Here is an 18,360-nt window from a genome sequence, read left to right as displayed (position 1 = left end):
AAAGCACGCTAACTTTCGAAGGAATAAAGCTAGATGCTTGAAATTTTGCACAAATACCTTTTATTAGTGTTGGTCGGTTGGGATTGCAAATGGGCCAAATCGGTCCATGTTTTGATATAGCTGCCATATAAACCGATCTTGAATCATGACTTCTTCAGCATTTAGAGGGCTCAGTTCCTATCCGATTTGGCTATATTTTTGCACGTGATGTGGTGGTATCACTTCCAACAACTATGCTAGGTATGGTTCTAATCGGTTCATAACTTGGTACAGCTGCCATATAAACCGATATTGGATCTTGACTTCTTGAGCCCCAAGAGGGCGCAATTATTATCCGATTCGGCTGAGATTTTGTACAACGGCTTTTCCCATGACCTTCAACAAACGTGTCCAATATGGTCTGAAACGATATATAGCTTGTTTTATTTAATTTTGCAAATAGGGGAACTTCGCCGATAACATCGGTAGAGAAATATTAGACGATATTCAGCCACAAAATAATAAATCGATAGTGTCATCGATATTTTGCCAACTTTATTAAGAACCCATAGCAGCTTTATCGAAATATAGTCAAATTCGGACCAAACTTGGCACGGACGTCGAATTATCTAAATATTGTCCGATCGCCACCACATTCGGGAGGGATGGGTAGGTGCGTAATACAAGCCATTATACATAATTTTGGCGAAATGGTGTAATGAACCCGCTTTTTATAGAAATAAATGCCCCTTTAATGGGCTCAAGGCCTTAAATCGGGAAATAGGGATATATGACAGCTATATCCAAACATGGTTTGATCTGGACCATACTCGGTATAGATGTCGAGGGACCTAACACATTTCGCTTTGCTAAATATCAGCGAAATTGGACAATGAATGTGGCTTTTGTAGTCCTAGGGCCTTTCATCCGCAGATCGGTTTATATGTATCAATCATATATATTGTCCGATATGGCCCATCTTTGAACTTAAACTTTTTTAAGACTCGAATTTCCACAGACAGACTGGACATAGCTAGATTTTTGGGATTAAGAATATATATACTTTGTAGGGTCAGAAATGGATATCTCAATTTGTTGCAAATGCAATAGGGGCCATGGTAGCGCAGAGGTTAGCATGACCGCCCGTGACGCTAAACGTCTGGGTTCGAATTCTGACAAGAACATCAGAAAAACATTTTTTCAGCGTTGGTTTTGCCCTCCTAATGCTGGCGACATTTGTTAGGTACTTAGCCATATAGAAACTTCTGCCCAAAAAGGTGTCGGTTGCGGCACACCGTTCGGCCTCGGCTATAAAAAGGAGGGCCCTTATCATTAAGTCTAAATTTGAATCGGACAGCACTCGGTGATATGTGAGAAGTTTGCCCTTGTTGCTTAATAGAATGTTTATGGGCACATTTGCACTTTCTATTATTTAGTATTTGTTTTTTTTTTTGTAAAAAATAGTAAATAATCTGGAAATTTACGTCATGCGATTGTATTTTGAAGATGGTTAATGTCTGTAAGCTTATGTTTGTTCGCAACTCGCTCATTCTGATCTCTCATTTTACTGGTACTTTCGTGAATTTGCTAAATTATTTTATTAAGAGGCTATACTATATACTTTCTTTTTCACATTAGAAGTCAAATAATCAATAAGTTGAAAATCGGGTTTCCTATTTATTATAAGATTTAATTTCTAGTATTAATTATTGAACACAGTACTACATAAAAATTTCAGTACGTTTATTTTGTTGTTTGCGGTGCTACTCGTAAGTGCAAGTAATACCTTATATTAAACTAGCTTTCATTTATTCCAAAAACACTTGTGGTCGTATTCAAAAATCCACCCATTTGTTTGTATTGTATTAAAATCAATTAAACAATTAAATATACATACAACATCGATAAAATGTGTGTAATGTAGTGCTACGCTCTATGTAAAGAGAATAGAGTCGTTGTTTATAAGCAAGTATTATATAAAAATTAAAGTGTTGCTCCTTGATTGTTTTTTAGGTTAGTTTGAAAATAGGGTGCAGATATTAATCAGCACCATGCCACTATGGACATACATCTAAGCCAGTAATCGGCTTATTGTATGTTCTTAAAACTAACAAGTAAAAGCGTGCTAAGTTCGGCCGGGCCGAATCTTATATACCCTCCACCATGGAGCGCATTTGTCGAGTTCTTTTCCCGACATCTCTTCTTAGGCAAAAAATGATATAAGAAAAGATTTGCTCTGCTATTAGAGCGATATCAAGATATGATCCGGTTTAGACCACAATTAAATTATATTTTGGAGACCTGTGTAAAATGTCAGCCAATTCGAATTAGAATTGCGCCCTTTGGGGGCTCAAGAAGTAAAATAGAGAGATCGATTTATACGGGAGCTGTATCGGGCTATAGGGCAAATCGGATAATAATTGCGACCTCCAGAGGCTCAAGAAGTCAAGATCCCAGATCGGTTAATATGGCAGCAATATCAGGTTATGAACCGAATTGAATCATACTTAGTACATTTGTTGGATATCATAACAAAACACGTCGTGCAAAATTTCATTCCAATCGGGTAAGAATTGCGCTCTCTAGAGGCTCAAGAAGTCAAAACCCAAGATCGGTTTATATGGCAGCTATATCACACTATGTGCAAAATTTCAGTCAAATCGGATGAGAATTGCGCCCTCTAGAGGCTCAAGAAGTCAAGACCCAAGATCGGTTTATATGGCAGCTATATCAAAACATGGACCGATATGGCCCATTTGTAATACCAACTGACCTACACTAATAAAAAGTATTTGTACAAAATTTCAAGCGGCTAGCTTTACTCCTTCGGAAGTTAGCGTGCTTTCGACAGACGGACGGACGGACGGACGGACGGATGGACAGACGGACGGACATGGCCAGATCGACATAAAATGTCGCGACAATCAAGAATATATATACTTAATGGGGTCTCAGACGAATATTTCGAGTAGTTACAAACAGAATGACGAAATTAGTATACCTCCATCCTATGATGGAGGGTATAAAAAGTAACTTCGAAAAAGAAAATTTTAAGTTAGAAATTCCGTGCTACTTAAAAACCTCTTAATTGTTTTCCATATCACACCCTTAAGTTGATTCATGTATGGTATTGTGTCCCCACCTTAGTGCCGGTACCTGTTAGCCCCGAAAGCCAAGCAATGACATATGAAATGCTCCAACGTCTCATCATCTTCCCCGCATGTCGTGCACATGCCATCATTTGCAGCACCAATTTTACGTAAGTGAGCTCCTAGCTCTATGTGTCCCGTTATGATACCAACAGCTATACTGACCACCTTCTTACTTCCTTTCAGTAATAGCCTCATCCTCTCACGATCCAGATAACCCCATAGGATTTTCGCCGTCCTATCGGCTGTTTCGCTGTTCCACAGTGTTACATGCGGGTTTGTCGCCCACGCCCTGAAATCGGACTGCGGCTTCGGGTTAACCAAGTTAATTGACGGCAGTGTTCTGGCCTTCACTGCCAAATCGTCTGCCCTTTCATTCCCCCTTACTCCATTATGACAAGGCACCCAAGCGATGGGGATAGTGCCATCCTCAGAAAAGGCGTTAATCTCCTTCTTATAATGCAAGACTGTTCGTGACCTTACCCTCCCGGTTGTTATTGCTCTAATGGCGATTTTACTATCCGTAAAGATGTTCACACTCGAAGTCCTCGCGTTAGTATCATACCACCTCACGCATTCCGCGATCGCCCTGATCTCCGCATGCAGGACCGTAGCATGACCAGGCGGTCTAAAACAGATCTCAGTCCCTGGGTTCTCAATGTAGACCTTCAGGTCCATAATCCTCCTGACGGCAATACTTGGGTTCCGTCGGTCCAAGACTGTGCCGCTGGCAGCAGTGTCTCGCACTCAACCTCAAGTGTCGTCTCAGGTATCCGATCGGAAACCTCTTCCCTTTCTTCGAGGTTTAATATCGTTGCCTCGATTATACCGCGATGGTATGAGCTGCTCCCATCGTCTTAAGCCTCATAGCCGCAATGGCTGCCTCACATTAAATCTGTATGTCAATGGGTCGGATATTTAGAATAGTTTCCAGTGCCTTAGTGGGCGTCTACATAGTGCTCATCATCTGTGAGCCCTCTCAGTACGCTCCTGAAGGTGACACTTTCAATTAGGTTTCTTATCCAAGATCACTCCCAAGTCACCCTAAGACCTTGTCAGATATCGAATCGTTTTGTTGAGGAAAAGTGGTGCGTCACATTTCATGAAGCAACAGGGGCAAACTTCTCACATATCCATGAGTGCTGTCCGATGCCAGTTAAGCTCAACAGTAAGGGGCCTCCTTTTTATAGCCGAGTCCGAACGGCGTGCCGCAGTGCGACACCTCTTTGTGGAGAAGTTTGTATATGGCTGCCATACCAAATGGTACAGTACCTCGCAAACGTTGCCAGAATTAGGAGGGGTTAATCAAAGCTGAAAATGTTCTTGATGTTCTCCCCAGGATTCGAACCCAGACATTCAGCGTCATAGGCGGACCTGCTTACCTCTGTGCAAGGGTGGCCTCAATAGCAGTCCACCACTACTGAGGCGTAAGTAAGTATTGGCCTAATCACGCTTCTGTAGAGCCAGGGAACTATCCTCGGATTCAGGCCCCATTTCGAACCTACGGCCCGTCTACATTGTGCTCATCATCTGTGAGCCTTCTCAGTACGCTCCTGAATGTGACACTTCCAATTAGGTTTCCTATCCAAGATCACTCCCAAGTCACCCTACGACCTTGTCAGATATCGAATCGTTTTGTTGAGGAAAAGTGGTGCGTCAAATTGGTCCACCTCCGTCTTCCTTGTGAACAGGCATATTTCAGTCTTGTCTGGGTTAATACTGAGACCCCTGGGTCTAGCCCAGTTATTTGCCACATGCATTTAGCATCCTTAATAGGTCATTTATCGTGGTCATCCGTAGGAATGGCGATAAAACGGCCCCCTTTGTTGTGCCCTGTACCACTTTTCCCTTATATTCTTGTCATGGGACATCCGCAATTTATCCACCTGTTCCTTAGCATACGGTTTATCCAGTCTCTGTATGTTTGTTAATATAGACGCAAGAACGGCTGAACCGATTTTCATGAAATTTTCACAGATGGTAAAGGATATGGGGTACCCAATGGATATAGGGTACCCCATTTAGGGGCGCACCTTACCCCTAACCACAATTTTCAAAAACGACAGATATCGGGGATGGGTGCATTGATTTAAGCGAAAATCATTCATTGTTAAAAAAATGGTCCTAAAGTTGTATGACGTACGCTATAAAAATGGAAGTGTCTTTCGAAGATGAATATTTTGGTAATTTCAAGCGAATTTTATGTAGTTAACTTTTAAAATTGATTTTGAATGATTTAAAGATGAACGAACGACAGTTTTAAAATTGTATCTAAACAACCCAAAACATTTAAAATTTTTTCTGTAAAGCCGTGAACCCTATGAGACACCCGCTATGTGACGAACGCTACATTTTTATATCCACCACCATAGGATGGGGGTATACTAATCTAAAATATTCGTCTAAGACCCCATAAAGTATATATATTCATGATCGTCTCTACGTTCTGAGCTGATCTTCCAAGTACGGTGCAAATTGCTCTATAACCTGATATAGCTCCCATATGAACCGATCTTCCTATTTGACTTCTTAAGCCCTTACAATCCGCAATTTTTGTCCGATTTGGCTTAAATTAGCATATAGTAATCTGTTGTGACTGAAATTTTGCATGTTGTGTTCTGTGTGAGTTCCAAAAACGATCATCCTTGTTCGGTTCCAAGTAGCTTTAGTTTTTGCTGGTTTGACAGAAGTTTAGTATGTAGAATAAAATTATGCCCTTCAACTAAATTTATTTTGAATACATTTTTAGCAGAATCCATGGCGGCGGGTTCCCAAGATTCGCTCAGGCCGAGCTTAGCACGCTCTTACTTGTTTCCACTAGCTTCTTTTAGAATATATGGAACAAAATTATCCTTTGAATATTTATTTTCGACAACTAAAGAGCCTTTAGAAAAATACCATACTACGAATGTGGTATATGTGTCGCTTGACTTACAGTATTACAACACAAATGCCTTTATGTGAATCCTATATGATCTTTATTATTCTATAAATTCGGTCGGAGGGCTTAGGGTCGTTTAAGTTTGGATGTTGGATGTACTCCATTCTCAAAAGACTTTGTTAGAGCACGATATTCCCATGGGGATTTTGCTAGTGGGCAGGGCCCTAGGGTGGTGGTTGGTAGGCTAAGGAGGTGGTGGTTGGTAGGCTAAGGAGGTGGTGTGGATCCCCAGAAACGTGGTCCCGAATATGGGTATCAATTTCGTGCTCTGCTCCCAAATACCTTTTATTTGAGCCCCATATTGCCATGGTCGGTAAATATGTATGTAAGGACCCCAGAAACTTGTTCCCGAAAGTGGGTATCAATTTGGAGCTCTACTCCCCAATATCTGAACCGATTTCTATGAAATTCGCCAGTAATATGGACATTTCTAAGAAAGTTCTGCCTGCCAAATTTCGAGAGAATCGGTTGACAACTGACCATTTTATTGCTGTATTACTTGAAATCGGACGAACATTTATATGTGAGCTATATCCAAATCTGAACCGATTTCTATGAAATTTATCTGTAATATCAAGAGTCATATGAAAATCCTTTCCATCCTTCCTTTCCTTTCCTTCCCACTTCGGATATCAAAAAATGTACTACCCTATTTTCACCGGGGCTCATACTCTACCATCTGTGAACATTTCATGAAAACCGGTTTAGCCGTTTTAGAGTCTATACGGAACAGGCAAACAAACAAAGCGCAACAATTTCATTTTTATACCCACCACCGAAGCATGGGGATATATTCATTTAGTCATTCCGTTTGCAATACATCAAATTGAAATCTTTCTGCAATATGACTCGTATCGGTTTAGATTTGGATATAGCTGCCATACAGATCGATCTCTCGATTTTGGGTCTAGGGCCCATAAAAGCCGCATTTATTGCCCGATTTCGCCGAAATTTTGGACTGTGAGTTGTGTTAGGCCCTTCAACATTCTTTTTCAATTTGGCTCAGATCGGTAATGATTTGGATATAACTCCCATATAGACCGATCTCTCGATATATGGATTTGGGCCTATAAAAGCCGTATTTATTGTCGATTTTGCCGATATTTTGGACCGAGAGTTCGTTAGCCTCTTCGACACCTTTCTTCAATTTGACCCAGATCGGTCCAGATTTGGATATAGCGGCCAACATCTGTAGTGGCGCATGTCGATGTACCCAATATGAATATATTTCTTGGAATTGGCCCGCCTGATAATAGATATGGACATTCCTGTTTTTTTTCCAACCCCAACGCGAGTTAACATACAATGTGGATGCTAGAGTATTTTTGTTGTTGTGATTGCTTGTCTCGTGTTTTTCCCTTATTGGAACATATTTGGAGCTTTGCCTATGCTGTTTTTCTTCTTCTTCTTCCTTGTAGCACTGTTACAGTTGGATTCACTTACATTGACCGCTGTTGATGATTCAAAGCTTAGTGTGATCATGTGTTATAATCACGTAGCTAACAGAGACGCATCATAGGCGGTAGCCTAGGGGAAGCTTTACAGCCTACGAACCGGTGAGCGTGAGTTCGAATACCGGCAGCAGTGTTTCTTTATACATTTATATTTTTTATTTATTTATTTTTTTTTTTTTGTTTGTTTCATTTCATTTGTTTTCTTTTTTTTGATCATTTGATCACATCAAAGTTCAAATGAGTTGTTTAATTTTTTTTCCTTTTGGTTTTCTTTTTTTTGACAACTATTGGATAAGGTGGAAAATGGTCTTGGTTGTTAACATCCACACATATAAGTCCGACCAAATCATAGGTTTAGAGCACTTTGTCTCCATATTGAAAAGTTGCTATAATTTCCCCTTAGCCATAGTGGTGAATGTTAACTTCTTTTCTATGTTCTTTGTAGCTTTTCTTTCGCATTGGAGTTCCCATACACTCACAAATGGATTATTATTGTATTTGTGGCATGTATGTAAAAGAAGACATTTTTGGTTTTGAGAATTTTAATTTGTGGTAGTAATTCAGCAATTTGCCCCATTGTTTAGGTCAAGGCTACAAAAGGTGGTAGCAGACTGATTTGAGATCCATTTTGCTCCAACCTTGCAACCGTGTGCACCCAAAAGTTTAAGTTTTTGTGTCGTAAAGGACTTGAGATTCTTTAAAAGTGTAACAGCGTTATCCTTGCTTTAGTAAAAAAGGGATTAAATTTTTTTTTGTTGGTGGCAGTTCTCCTCAATTTTTATTTTTTTATTGTCCTGCAGAATCGATGTTTATTTATAAAATCGCGGGTAAATAATTGTTGCAAGTGTTGGTTTCCTGCATTTTCTTTTTGCTGAGGGTTTTATCCCCAAAGCTGGAGTGTTGGTCCCCTGTGATCATTTAACTCCTGGATTAATACATTTGGTAAGGTTGCATTTTTTCTAAACAATTTCTCAATTTCTTTTGAGAACTCATTGTTCTGTGGGCCTTGTTTCTCTGATTCTAGGATTCCCCCTTTCCCTGTGCTCATATGGATTTCTCTGTTTCTGCTGTGCAGATTTGGCTGCCTGAGAGAGTCGAACAAAAGTCTTTTCATTTTTTTTGATCAGTGGATTCTGGTGTTTTAAATGGATCGTTTGTCTTGGTTTCAAGTACAAGGAAAAAAAAGAGCCGTCGGGATTGGTGCAACTCATTTAGTTTTTGTTTTTCGGGAATCGAAACAAACGCGTTTTGGTTGAAAAATCACTCTCGAAAAGGAAAAAAAACTCTTGCGTGCTAATTCTTAGGTTTTGTAACTTGCTAAAAAAAAAAAAAGACCTTAAAAAAATAATTATTTTTCCGTATTTTTTGCCCATGTAATTTGCCTCAAGTGTTATATAGTTTAATTTTTGCTCATTTGTAAGGCAGAGATGGAGAACCGAATCGGAAGTGAAACAAAAAGTTAATGCCTAATTGAGAGTTTTTTTTGGTAAAAGTGGTTTGGCAATCCAATGTTTTAGAAAAAGGCGAATAAAAAAAAAAACCGATAGAGTGAATCGTATCAAATGTTAAGGACTATATTGAAAAAAGTGATTTTTTGTGTATGCCGCGTATTTTGTTAAAAACTTGCAATTGGCTGGAGTTTGCTGGTTTGTTTTAATAACCCCTCACCCCTCGAAAGGCCTTTCAACGTGGGAGCTCCAACAAAAACCAAGTAAGTGCAAACTGTTATACTACCACTGAGCAAAGCCAAACAGATTTATTTTTTTCGGAGAGTGAGAGAGATGCCGTTACCTCTCTCAGGTAATTTTTGTCAAATTAAATAATTTTTTTCTTTTAAATTAATTTAAAAATGTTTTAAATCTTCCCCCATAATTTTTAAATTGGAATTTTTGCAAGTTGGCAACTTTCAGATGATCTGTTTGTGTTTGTTCAGTTAAATATCCTGCATATACATATATATCTGATTCTGTGCTGGTGGATATGTCAATGCTAAAGTGTTAACATGCTATTGGAACCTCTGTTAACTATGTTGATTCGCTGTTAACAAGACTCTCAGAAAATGTTCTTGGGTCTGAAAAGCACTGCTTCGATTGAAATAGCTTTGATACATTTTTTTTGGCCATATTTTTTATATGAATGTACGTTTTGTGCCTTTTGATCATTGACATATCTAGCCCAGTATGCCTATAAAATATTGTTTTTACATTTGATACCATTTTTATTGAAATTTGGCTGCATATTAGTCAAAACTTCGCGATTTAAAATTAGTTTTTCGTTTTATACAACCGAGTGGGTTGTGTTGATGTATGTGTGATTAGAGGAAAAAAATGAAGTAAGGGAAAAAAGGGGTCAATGCACTCACAGCTGTTTTACTTTAACAGAAGTACAAATGGAAATACACTCACACAGCTACATATCCTTTTTTCATAATGAGCCTTTTAAATGAAGTTTGTTTCACAGCCGATTTAGTTTTTTTTCTGCCGTGCTTTGAATTCAAATAAACTCGCCTATTGATTCTTATTTGATATATTATATAAATATTTTTTTTCTGCCGTGCTTTGAATTCAAATAAACTCGCCTATTGATTCTTATTTGTTATATTATATAAATATTTTTTTTCATGCCGTGTTTTTTTTTTAACCCTTCTTGTTAAGTTTTGAGATTTAATTTAAATGATTAGTTTTTTTTAGAGTTATGAAAATAATTTTAGTAAATTAAAGGATCAATTTAGATATACAAAAAAAATTGGTTGTTAGCCTTGACTTTAATATTTCTTTTATTATATTGTTTTTGTCTGTTTTTAAAGTATGATGTGATTCATCTCTATAGTGAGCGACCGGATTTGATAATGAACTTTTTCTTAATAAATTTAATGAATTTGTTAAATATGGAGTAAGCCCAAACCTTTGAGTTTGATTTGTAGGGTCGGTAAAGGAAGGTAGGGTAAATATTATGGGTTTACCAACCAAGAAGCGATTTCTTTGGATGCTTTTGGTAAACAGGAAGGGAGGGCATGCTGTGCAGCTTACACCTTAGCACAGCCGATCGAATGATGTCGGAAATAGATCCTCTGGTGTTGTGACCCCCTTATACTTTGTGTATTTGTCTATTCTATCTGACTTTCTTTTGTTTTGGTTTTGCTATCATTCGTGCACGCATTAACATTAAAGCTGGTAGTTGGTAAAATTAAACGATGAACATTGGCAAGATCCCCCCCATCCGACGAGCAATAAGGCCGGTGAAATATGCGTGCCATGCCGTTTTGTTTCATCTATAGACATTATTGTGGAGTTTTGCTCAGACTAGACCCTTGCACACTACAGTTTTTGGCGCCCAACGTGGGGCCCGAGTGAATTAAAAATTTTTTTTATATTGAACGGCTTGATATTTCAGATATCGTAGGATTTTTCACTCAGCTCCTAGTATTTTTCCTCTCTTTTCTTTATACTGCCTTTATTTTTTTTTCCCATTTATTTTCTTTTGTCGGGATAACTAAACTTCGTTGGAATTTGTATGTTTGATATGCAGCGGTGCTGAAGCATATAACCAGGAGTTAGGTTGTCCTGCCCTTTTTTCTCTCGTGTGAAAGTTTCAGTTGGTGTTCAGGTTGAATGAATACAGGTTTTGGGCTAGGCTCTAATTCTGGCTTCAGCGTATATCTGATTGGAAACTTTTATTATTTGTTTTCTCTATTTGCGATTTGGAATGTATGAATATTATCGAGGATGTTTTTACCCATCGTAAATAACCATTTTTCTTTCTGTCTCCCCTATCAATTTGTTATTCTTCTCCTTAATTATTTCCATCTATTTTCGCATAGTTTGATAATTTTTTTTTTATTACTATCCTACCTTACCTCCTATGCCCGAACAAATCAAACTTGGTTTCCTTGATTGAATTGTTGTTTTTATTTACTTTTTGATTTTTTTTTCAGTTATTATTTTGTCTTGATTTACCTTAGATTTTGATTTTTTTTATGTTATTTGAAAATGCCCCTTGAAAGAAGTTCTGAACATATTTCAGCTGCTGGAACAGCTGTTGAGGGTAACTTGCTTTTATGCCAGATTTGTAGTTCTGTTATTCAGAATCCATTACTTTTAACAGAAACCTCCTGTAGACATTCCTTTCATAAAATATGCATTACGAATTACATTAAAACTCAGTCTGATTGTCCAGTGTGTGGGTCGAACATAGTCAAGGACAGCAAAAAGTCCGGTCTTGCAACTTCGCAGAAAACAACTTCATCGGTTGCAACTAGGTCGTCTGCAAAAGCCAAGAGCTATGATGCCAATAGGGCTGAAGGATCCTCTAACCAGGATATAACTACAAATTTAGATGCTAGTGCAGGTATGTCACTACCTCAACCCAGCTTGACTTTGGACAGCATAAAGGACTTAGTGACTGCAATGATGAATAGGCAACAAACAGAGATTGTTCAGTCTCTTTCCAATCAGGTAACTTCGTGGGTCGAGAAGAGTGTTGAGGTTAGTCTTGCTCGTTTAAATATTAATCAGGCTCCACAGATTGCTAACGCATCTTCGCCGGTAGTCAATAGAAACCGTCCCTCTATGCTGAATGTAGGTGAGGTTGAGCAGAGGACCTTAGAGCAGTTGCTGGGGTTGCCATATTCAAATAATGAACAGGTGAATAATGATTCTGGTAGAAGTAACCATGATGGTAATTCTGCAAGCCGATCTCGATTTAGTGCCCCAAATTTAAGCCATGATTTAGCCTTTCGTCCTGATAAGGTTAGCCAAATAATTGCCAATTGGAAGATTAAGTTCAATGGTAGTTCGAACAGCTTACCTGTTGATAATTTTATTTATCGTGTTGAAGCCCTAACTAGACAGACATTAAATGGTGATTTTGACATCCTTTGTCGTAGCGCAAGTGCACTTTTTGAAGGCAAAGCCAGTGACTGGTTTTGGAGGTTCCACCGTACTGTACGTGTTGTTCAGTGGTTCGATCTTTGTAGAGCATTACGTCAGCATTATAGGGACTCCAGAACTGATATTGACATAAGAGAATTAATACGCGACAGGAAGCAAAAGCCAAACGAACCGTTCGACACTTTTTATGATTCAGTCATAGACTTGGTCGATAGACTTGATAAGCCCCTTGATGATAAAACGCTGGTTGAAATCTTACGTCGCAATCTACAACCAGATATCCAGCATGAAATATTAAATATGTCGATTAGCTCGGTTGGTCAATTGCGTGAAATTTGTCGGCGTAGGGAGTTCTTCCTACAGGATATGAGTCGTAAGCATGGATTCTCCGGTAGCAGGCATAATCATCTTTCAAAGCGTGCAGCAGAAGTTGAATTCAATGAAGTTAACGAGCCTGAATTACTTGAGTTTGAAGAAGTTTCGGAGGTCTCATCTGTGTGTTGGAATTGTAGGCATACAGGTCATAGATACCAAGAATGTTTAGCTGATCGCAGTGTTTTTTGTTATGGTTGTGGTACTCCACAAGTATATAAACCCAATTGTAGGAAATGTAATGACAATCCAAAAAACTTCCAGAGCTCTGCACTGAGAAGTGCACCCAGACCGAAAACTTGTCAACAATCCTCACAGACCATGTAAAAATATTTTCTCGTTCAAATTTTCCTTCGGATACTCAACCTGAGGAAACCCATAATACTGAATATTCAAATAAAAATTATGATACCCAGGATAATACTGTGATTCAAAGTACTTGCCCTACTACTACAGGACCTCGTCCAATAATACCTTTTCATGTGAGGTTAAAAAATTATCTCAAGGTCAGAGACAGGATATTCAATGAAGAGCCTAGGGTTGCCAGGTCAAGCAAAAGGATGAGAAAATTTTGGAAAATTGTCAAGAATTTAAAAAGGAACTTTAGTGTTTCAGTACTTGAGAGGCCAGGCGATGTTCGTCCTTATGCTGAGGTGCGTTTGTTAGATAGAAATGTGATAGGTCTTTTAGACACTGGTGCCTCCGTGACGTGTCTTGGTGCTCAAGCCGCTATAGATTTTCTAGGATCTCAGATTCCTTATAAGAAATTAAACACCACTGTCAATACGGCAGATGGTAAACCTCAAAGGATTGCGGGTGTTTTTACGACTGAAGTGGTTTTTAGAAATAAAAGTGAGCCCATTACTATTTATGTGGTTCCTAATTTGTCACAGGATTTGATACTTGGCATTGATTTTTGGAGGAAATATAACCTTCTTCCTCAGTCTCTTTTAAATGGAATTTCCAGTTTATCGTTCTCAGTAGGCGATGCCCAAAATTTAGACCAGAAATATCTCTCGGTGGATCAGAAGTTTCAGCTGCAATGTGCTATCGATTTGTTTCCTTCGTTCGCGAAAGAGGGCCTAGGGAAAACGAATGTTATTTGCCATACTATTAATACGGGTGGTGCAACCCCGATAAAACAAAGGCATTTCCCTGTCTCTCCGGCGATTGAGAAGCTAATCTACGAAGAGCTTGATCGCATGTTGGCTATGGGTGTAATAGAGGAGTCCACTAGTCCTTGGTCTTCACCGATTGTTTTGCATAGAAAACCAGGCAAGAATCGCTTATGCTTGGACAGTAGAAAACTTAATGCTGTTACAGAGGGGGATGCTTATCCACTTCCACATATCGATGGTATCTTGAGTCGTTTGCCTAAAGCTGAATTTATATCCAGCCTTGATTTGAAGGATGCATTCTGGCAGATACCGCTAGATGAATCGTCGAAAGGTAAGACTGCATTCACGGTTCCTGGGAGACCCCTTTATCATTTTAAAGTTATGCCATTTGGCTTATGTAATGCCCCGCAAACCATGTGCAGGCTTATGGATAGGGTGATACCGGCATCTCTCAGAGCTGAGGTTTTGGTCTACCTGGACGATCTTCTAGTGGTATCTCCCACATTTGATCGGCATCTAGAGGTACTCAAGGAAGTGGCTAAGTGTCTTCGTAATGCTGGACTTACAATAAACGTAGGAAAAAGCAAATTTTGTATGACAGAAGTCCGATATTTAGGCCATGTAGTTGGGGACGGGACCATTCGTACCGATCCAGGAAAAATTTCGGCCATTACTGAATTCCCGGCACCGAGATCGGTTAAACAAGTCCGACGATTTCTAGGTATGTCAGGGTGGTACAGAAAGTTCATCAGGAATTACGCTGCTATTTCTAGTCCCTTAACTGATTTGTTAAAGACTAATCGAAAATTCGTATGGACCGAGGAGGCCCAAAAATCCTTTGAAGATTTGAAATCCATTCTTAGCTCAGCCCCTGTTTTGCACAGTCCTGATTTTTCACAGCCGTTTTTTATACACTGTGATGCCAGCAAAACAGGAATAGGAGGAGTCTTGGTGCAAAAGAATGCGGAGGGCGATGAGTTTCCTGTGGCGTTTATGTCTAAGAAACTTAACCAAGCCCAACGTAACTATAGTGTCACTGAACAAGAATGCTTGGCAGCAATGCTTTGCATTAAAAAGTTTCGAGCTTATGTCGAGGGACATGAGTTCACGGTGATTACTGATCACGCCTCTCTTAAATGGCTCATGTCCCAAACTGACTTAAGCACGCGGCTAGCTAGATGGGCCTTGAAGCTTCAAGGATACCGGTTTAAAATTGAGCATAGAAAAGGGTCGCAGAATATAGTTCCTGATGCGCTTTCGCGTACGAATACCGATGACCTGTCTGAAATATGCGGTCTGTCCGAGATAAGAAATGAACGCGGGGTTTTTGTTGATTTAAAATCTGAACATTTTTCCTCTGACGACTACAAGGACTTATTGAGAAGGGTTGAAGATAATATCGATTCCACTCCCGACTTGAAGATTATCGATGGTTATTTATACAGACGAACGGAACACGCCGTTGGAGAACAGCTTGCTGATGACATGATTTGGAAGCTATGGATTCCTAAAAGTATGGTTCCAGAGGTATTGCAGAAACATCATGATGACCCCTTGTCTTCGCATTGTGGGATTAATAAAACATTGGAAAGAATTCGCAGATACTATTTCTGGCCTAACTTAGTTTGGGATGTTAAGAATTATGTTAACTCGTGTGAAGTTTGTAAGAGTACAAAGCACCCTAATGTTGTTATGAGGCCACCCATGGGTGACACTGGTTCATCCCATAGATTCTTTCAGCGCTTATATGTTGATTTCATAGGACCTTACCCTCGATCCAGTTCAGGGAATATTGGAATTTTTATTGTCCTTGATCATTTTTCAAAGTTTTGTTTTCTCCGCCCGGTTAAAAAGTTTACAGCTGATGCTGTTATTAAGTATATGGAAGAAGATTTGTTTCACACATTTGGTGTACCAGAGAGCGTTATCTCGGATAATGGAACGCAGTTCAAAGCAAAGAAATTTAATGATCTTTTGAATTTTTATAAGATTTCTCATATTTATACCGCAGTTCATTCGCCACAGGCTAATGCCTCTGAACGGGTGAACCGATCCGTCATTTCTGCTATTAAAGCATATGTAAAACCCGATCAAAAAAATTGGGATGAAAAACTAAGCCACATTGCGTGTGCTTTGCGTTCGACAGTACATACTGCCATTGGGACTTCCCCTTATTTTATGGTTTTTGGTCAAAATATGGTGACTAATGGTTCTATTTACCAACTGCTAAGAAAACTGAATGCTTTAGAGGATAGGGCGATACAATTTAATAGATCGGACACCTTTGATGTTGTTAGATCCCAAGCTGCTAATGTGATGAGAGTGCAACATGATCGTAATGAAAGACAATACAACCTACGTTCGCGTGAAGTGTCATATAATGTTGGTCAAGAGGTGTACAGGCGAAATTTTAGCCAAAGCAGTTTTGAAAAAGGATACAATGCTAAACTTGCACCTACGTTTATTAAATGCAGGGTTCGTCGTAGAATTGGTACTTGTTATTATGAACTTGAAGATCTTCAAGGCAAGTTGGTTGGTACATATCATGCAAAAGATATGAGGCAATAGATTACATCTCCATGCGGTATCAGACTTAATCTCCAATGTGTCCATTAAGCCTGATTTTGGCGGGGGGTATTTGTAGTGGCGCATGTCGATGTACCCAATATGAATATATTTCTTGGAATTGGCCCGCCTGATAATAGATATGGACATTCCTGTTTTTTTTCCAACCCCAACGCGAGTTAACATACAATGTGGATGCTAGAGTATTTTTGTTGTTGTGATTGCTTGTCTCGTGTTTTTCCCTTATTGGAACATATTTGGAGCTTTGCCTATGCTGTTTTTCTTCTTCTTCTTCCTTGTAGCACTGTTACAGTTGGATTCACTTACATTGACCGCTGTTGATGATTCAAAGCTTAGTGTGATCATGTGTTATAATCACGTAGCTAACAGAGACGCATCATAGGCGGTAGCCTAGGGGAAGCTTTACAGCCTACGAACCGGTGAGCGTGAGTTCGAATACCGGCAGCAGTGTTTCTTTATACATTTATATTTTTTATTTATTTATTTTTTTTTTTTTTGTTTGTTTCATTTCATTTGTTTTCTTTTTTTTGATCATTTGATCACATCAAAGTTCAAATGAGTTGTTTAATTTTTTTTCCTTTTGGTTTTCTTTTTTTTGACAACTATTGGATAAGGTGGAAAATGGTCTTGGTTGTTAACATCCACACATATAAGTCCGACCAAATCATAGGTTTAGAGCACTTTGTCTCCATATTGAAAAGTTGCTATAATTTCCCCTTAGCCATAGTGGTGAATGTTAACTTCTTTTCTATGTTCTTTGTAGCTTTTCTTTCGCATTGGAGTTCCCATACACTCACAAATGGATTATTATTGTATTTGTGGCATGTATGTAAAAGAAGACATTTTTGGTTTTGAGAATTTTAATTTGTGGTAGTAATTCAGCAATTTGCCCCATTGTTTAGGTCAAGGCTACAAAAGGTGGTAGCAGACTGATTTGAGATCCATTTTGCTCCAACCTTGCAACCGTGTGCACCCAAAAGTTTAAGTTTTTGTGTCGTAAAGGACTTGAGATTCTTTAAAAGTGTAAAAGCGTTATCCTTGCTTTAGTAAAAAAGGGATTAAATTTTTTTTTGTTGGTGGCAGTTCTCCTCAATTTTTATTTTTTTATTGTCCTGCAGAATCGATGTTTATTTATAAAATCGCGGGTAAATAATTGTTGCAAGTGTTGGTTTCCTGCATTTTCTTTTTGCTGAGGGTTTTATCCCCAAAGCTGGAGTGTTGGTCCCCTGTGATCATTTAACTCCTGGATTAATACATTTGGTAAGGTTGCATTTTTTCTAAACAATTTCTCAATTTCTTTTGAGAACTCATTGTTCTGTGGGCCTTGTTTCTCTGATTCTAGGATTCCCCCTTTCCCTGTGCTCATATGGATTTCTCTGTTTCTGCTGTGCAGATTTGGCTGCCTGAGAGAGTCGAACAAAAGTCTTTTCATTTTTTTTGATCAGTGGATTCTGGTGTTTTAAATGGATCGTTTGTCTTGGTTTCAAGTACAAGGAAAAAAAAGAGCCGTCGGGATTGGTGCAACTCATTTAGTTTTTGTTTTTCGGGAATCGAAACAAACGCGTTTTGGTTGAAAAATCACTCTCGAAAAGGAAAAAAAACTCTTGCGTGCTAATTCTTAGGTTTTGTAACTTGCTAAAAAAAAAAAAGACCTTAAAAAAATAATTATTTTTCCGTATTTTTTGCCCATGTAATTTGCCTCAAGTGTTATATAGTTTAATTTTTGCTCATTTGTAAGGCAGAGATGGAGAACCGAATCGGAAGTGAAACAAAAAGTTAATGCCTAATTGAGAGTTTTTTTTGGTAAAAGTGGTTTGGCAATCCAATGTTTTAGAAAAAGGCGAATAAAAAAAAAAACCGATAGAGTGAATC

At 38.7% G+C, this 18,360-nt stretch overlaps 1 protein-coding gene across 1 annotated transcript in view; it reads left to right on the top strand.

Annotated features, from left to right (window-relative positions):
- Positions 1 to 1,709: 1,709 nt before the first annotated feature.
- The window catches only part of LOC106093741 (probable cytochrome P450 313a4), a 50,327-nt gene continuing 33,676 nt past the window's right edge, over positions 1,710 to 18,360 (top strand). The window contains exon 1 of the mRNA XM_059362796.1: positions 1,710 to 1,748. The gene's annotated coding sequence lies outside the window, so the exon portion shown is untranslated. The remainder of the gene's footprint in view (positions 1,749 to 18,360) is intronic.

Source organism: Stomoxys calcitrans, chromosome 2, assembly GCF_963082655.1.
Source record: "Stomoxys calcitrans chromosome 2, idStoCalc2.1, whole genome shotgun sequence".
Classification (NCBI taxonomy): Eukaryota; Metazoa; Arthropoda; class Insecta; order Diptera; family Muscidae; genus Stomoxys; species Stomoxys calcitrans.
Note: the sequence above shows the minus strand (reverse complement) of the source record. Positions and strands in the feature narration are given on the sequence as shown.